This window comes from Artemia sp. Qi Xiang Cuo, chromosome 18 (assembly GCF_049724085.1).
Source record: "Artemia sp. Qi Xiang Cuo chromosome 18, ASM4972408v1, whole genome shotgun sequence".
In the NCBI taxonomy this organism is placed as follows: domain Eukaryota; kingdom Metazoa; phylum Arthropoda; class Branchiopoda; order Anostraca; family Artemiidae; genus Artemia; species Artemia sp. Qi Xiang Cuo.
The window spans coordinates 47696094-47701624 of NC_142811.1; the positions used below are offsets into that span (position 1 = coordinate 47696094).

At 36.3% G+C, this 5531-nt stretch overlaps 1 pseudogene; it reads right to left on the reverse strand.

Annotated features, from left to right (window-relative positions):
- Positions 1–888: 888 nt before the first annotated feature.
- On the reverse strand, positions 889–3045 carry LOC148941580 (uncharacterized; annotated as a pseudogene).
- Between the last annotated feature and the right edge of the window lie 2486 nt (positions 3046–5531).

The following is a 5531-nucleotide window of genomic DNA, read 5'->3' on the forward strand; positions in this document are numbered from 1 at the left end:
TATTTGCACATTAGGGGGAGTGGGGGCAAAGCATAGCCTGTATTAAATACGTAACCTAACCTAACCTAGGTACCTTTTTCCCCCAAAAAAAACAAAAAACAACGCTTTAAATATCTTAAAACCACGCTATACAATGTATTTCTCTACAGCGGTGTATTGAATCATCTCGGAAAAACGGGTTTTTCATTGCGTCTCTGCCGTTTGACTGTATAAATTTCTTGTTGGACTTCTTTAGAGAGGCCCATATAAAGGGATTGTACCAACTAAACCAAACCATATTATGTGGTGCATATGGGTTGTCAAAAGAGCGTGGCGAAGGAATGACTGAGCATACTAATTTTGAACTTTCAGGAAATGATAAGGGAGATGATCAATCGACCAAAAAGGCAAGATTTTAGTGCTACTACTATTACAACTACCACTGCTTCTACTGCTGCCACAACTACTACTACCAATACTATCACTAAAACTACTATTTCTGTAGCGAGTATTACTAAGGCTGAATTTGAGGGGAAAGTTAAACTAAATCAAAACATACTATGTGCATACAGATTACTGACACAGGCGTATCAGAAATATTATTGGAACGGCTTATCGTATCAAGTGGAAACTTCAGGAGTATCATGAGTTGGATCTTGAGTTAACCAAATAGCAATATGTACCTACTACTACTGCTATTGATACTGCTGCTACAACTGTTACTACTACTAATAATAGTGCAGCATTATTATTACTACTGTTCCTACCAGGATTAAAAACAGTGATTGGAGTGACTGGGTCCAAATGGGCCCCACGTTTGAAAGGGCCCCGCATGTAGTTGAATCTTTCTCGTGAAAAAAAAATGGTAATGAAATTGATTTTATTACTTATACCCCATATTCTCAAGGATCAAATAACACTTCTAGCCATTTCACCGAATGTCTTATTGTAGCTATTAATATTTATTTCATTAAAAACAGGAATATCCTTATAAAATGTATCCAAATAGTATCTATGATTAATCAATAAATGGATACAGTCTTGTTCTTTCCAGTCTTTCCAGTAAATATTATATAGTTCATGAGCCAAATTGTGAACAACAAACTTTTACTTCACTCTGTTCACTAGCCCAGGGTTTTTGTATAGTACTTCGACAGTAGGGCGTTCACCAGCATTATAATACCACTGGTGAGGTTTATACGTCTTATATGGCTCCAGGTAAAGTTTTAAAAATTGAGCTTTTCCATGGGCAATTTGCACTTGACTTCCTAGGAATTGCCCTTCATCCCATGCAGAGTCATTTCATATTTTAGATATATATTTAATGACTTCACCACAAACACATCATTATCCAAATTTAGACCTCCGTATTTCTGAAATATTTGATTCCGAGCAACGTCAGAGCCATGGTAAAGTCTCCATGGTACATTCAAATTCAGGCCATATATTTCACTAGGTATTTCTAAATATTTAATAGCGACTTTCCTTTCAGATTTCTCATCTTTTAGCAGCATTTCCCAATATTCGCCATTGAAGTTCATTTGATTTGCATGAAAATAAATAATATCAGGATTATGATTTATGTAAGCACAACGAATACATACACAGTCAACAGAAGTAAAAGTGGTTTTGTTAAACCTTATAAAATGTATAACATTGGGAACTATATCAATGTTACCCTGCGTAGTAGGCTACTGTTCATTAAATTGGATCTGAGACTTACATGTTCTGATTTACTTGAAAAATATAATAGCACTGTAGTGACCAAGAGTCCGCAACATATGATTATAAGAAAGTAAATAAAATTTCTTCTTTAAAATTTCTTTTTTTTGAAAGACATTTTGTAACTAGAGAGGAACGACTTAGATTAAATGCTAAACAAAAAACCGTATTCATGGTGAAAAAAGTGAGCCTTACATAATTCAATTCAGTTGGCAGAATTGGCTTGATTTGTTTTAGCATCCAAACAAATTAGGAAATTGTTTTGAAATTTTATGTTTTTGTTTTATTCAGAAGATTTGAATAAAAATTAACACTTTATTTTTTATATCCGATACATTAGCTTTCATGACCAATTAGGAATTGTTCCCTCTGCAGCTGGTGGGGTGCTGGAGCTTCATAGAGAGCCGTTTAAGGGCTCATTTTAAAGTGAGTGGCTATATCTACTCACTGTTGTGATTAATTTAACACAATATTTAAAAACAAAATCACTTTTTTGACAAAAAAAAACTGAATTCTCGTATACAGTATGACGAACGATGTCATAAGTAAGAACGAACTCTAGATTTAAGTAACTGAAATATTAATTTAAAATGAAAGTTTTTACAGAAACGAAATCATCATATGCATGATTTTGCAGCACATATTTTATTGACAAGATATTGTAACACTAGTATTATTTTGGAACGTTCCTTCTCCAGGGTAAGGTGTCATATTTGATTCGCTTCACTGCCAGATTGCTAGTGGTTCGTCTTTTAATGTCTATTTATTTTATTCAATACAAGAGAAAGCCATAGCCATAGCCTAATAAAAAGCCCGATCCTCTTTCCTATATGCATTTTGTCCTGAACTTTGTGGTATCTTATAAGAAATTTGTTATTTGAATTCTAACATCAGAATGGTTGGTTAAAAAAAGATTTTGTATGTATTTTACTAAGCGACTCTGAATTTAAGCGGAGATCATCAGAGGATTGCCATCTATTCAATTATGTTATATGGCTACATTATAGAATTTTGTTATCTCCACCTCAGCTAGAGGAATTAAATTTTTTATTAACGGTGTGGGAGTATTTAAGATATAATATTATTAAATGAATATTTATTTGTTCATTTTTTTTGTATATTTATAATCTGAATAACAGATACAATGGTATAAGAAACAAATATTACAATTAATGAAAGGGGGTTACCACTTTTAATTACTGTTTGTGAAAAGGTGAGGAGACTTCAAATTCTATGCCCTGTGGCTCAAAGTCTCATTTTTGTCTATACATTACATTAACCGAAAATCTGAAGCTTTATAGGAGATTCAACTGAGTGCATTTTCTCTAGTGGTATATCTTCCATTAGTTCTTATGTTCTGAGTTATCATAGGCAGCGCAGTAGTACTGCCTAAAAAAAGAGCGATGTGGGCACAATATATAATTCATTAATACATTAAACCGTGCCAAACAAGATAGAAATATGATCTTCAAGTTTGTCTCTCGTTCTGCAAAAATTTCTTCTTCACCATCACCAGCCGACATCCCTGAAGATGAATGGTATGCCAATTACGAATCAGAGTTCTCAGCTCCTGACCCCTCCATCGAACAACCTTACGAGGCTGCCATGGATCAGTTTCTATCTTCTCATCCCGATGAAGATTTTGTCGTTAGTACCTTCTCTGTTGAAGATGCCATCTGTAGACTAAAATGGAAAGGCTCATTGGGCATTGACGAAGTCATTACGATCCACTTGAAACACGGAGGTAAACTTCTCACGGCACATCTCTCTCTGCTTATGCAGATGATATTCTCTCAAGGGACTGCTCCTGCCTCTTTCTGCATCGGAGATCTGACTCCCACTTCTAAAAAGGAAAAATCTGAAACTCAATGTACAGCATTCCGTCCGATAACTGTAGCTACGTCACTGTGCAAGCTCTTCGAGTTACTCTTTATACAGGAACTCGAAAAAGTATGCTAAACTCCTCCCATCAGTTCGGCTTCAAGCGAGGAACTGGATCTGCTGATGTCTTAACAGTCGTTGCTAATGTCTTGATAGATGCCGAATCTTCTAGAAGTTCTTTGGCAGGACACGACATGAGACGTGGATTCGACTCTCTAATCCATGCTGCGATGCTTTTGAAGGCCGGTAAACGTGGGTTGAATCTAGCTGTCATTCGTTCTCTCAGGAACCTGTATTCTAGATTACGGATCCGACTGAAGCTACCTCCTGACAAGGGTTTGACCCCCATTCCTCGCACCCGACTAGTTCCAGTCAAGAAAGGAGCGCGTCAAGAAGCAGTCACCTCTCCCGACCTTTTCAATAACTGTGTCCTTGATGCACAAGATCAATGTCCATCTTCGCTGATTCTGTCATCTGCTAACTTGTCTTTGGTATGTTACGCGGACGACATCCTGAATTTTAGCCGAACCCTTCAGCGAGCAATTGATATCTTCGAAATCCTTGAAGCCGAATATCTTAAACTTGGACTTCAGTTCAACTCTTCAAAATCGGAAAGCGTCCTATTCAATTGGAGAAATAATTTTTGTGTTCCTACACAAAATTTTAAAGAAAATTTTTAATTGAAAATTTTAAAGTCGCAGACCCTGACGTCGCTAGACGAATAGCGAAGCAAAATCAAAAAAAATACGCCGAAATCTACACGAATGGTCCCATCAGCTCATTCAGTGAATCAGTGATTGGTTTTCTTTGTTGGTTCAGTTTGTTATAGTTTGTGTCTTCTTTTTTTCTTCTTTTTTCTTTTAAGTGCTCCGTCTTGTTGTATTATTTGACGGGTTTTTCAATAAATAAATAAATTCTTTTTTCGTTTAGACCAGGGCACTTCGTATCTAAGGAGTTGTCGTAGAAACTTCGCAAAGGGCTCATTTGATTGGAAATTGAAGGGCTAGTGCCCTTTTCAATTGTCGGAAGTGAGAGGAGGGCAACTAACCCCCTTCCCCAAACACAAGCCCACCGCTTCCCCAATCACATTCAATAGAAATTATGAGATAGCCATTTTGTTCCACGTAGTTGAATTACATTAAAAGACGATCATTAGAATAACAAACCATTGCATACATTGGACTTAGCTAGCTGCCTGATTCTTTGAGTTTAGTATCTTACTATTTCAAAAAAGAAAAAGCCGTAGGCTTTTTCCTATTTGTAATCAGGGTTGCAGCGATAGCTAGCAACCTAGTAAGAGACGATTACGTCCCACATTAAAAACAAAATAGCCCATAACTCCCAAAACTGGAGTCAGATAAAAAAAAAACAGTACACTATTACAACCGCCTTGTCCAATACCCCTTTATAGGAAATTAACTGTCCCTTGGCTTGAATAACAAGGACAATTTATTGGTTTGAAAATCAGGAAAAGTGGCTGTAACCATGAGATCCTGCATCGACGGCATCTTTTTTTCCCGCATATAGCTGGGCACTGGAACATCGTAGAGATCTGTTTAATGGCTCATTTTAAAGGAAATTGCTATATCTACCAACATATTCTACCTAGCATCCTTTTCAATCTACATCTAGCATCCTGTTGTAATTAAAAACAAAATAGTCTTATGATTGAATAAATTTTTTACGAAAAACTGTCTTTTTCACTAGACCTTTGAATTTCCAATCGAATGAGCCTTTTTTCAAGTTTCTACGACAAAGATTTTAATAAAAACGAATATGCCCCCAGGGCATAACTTATAACCCTTTCCCTGAAGACTGTGGGGGTAGTGTCCTGCTCAAAGGTATAATTTCCTGAACTTTAACTGCGTGGAACAAAATGGATATCTCAAAATTTTGATTGGATGTGTTTGGGGAAATGGTGGGCTTGGAAGGGGTGTTAGTTGCTTTCC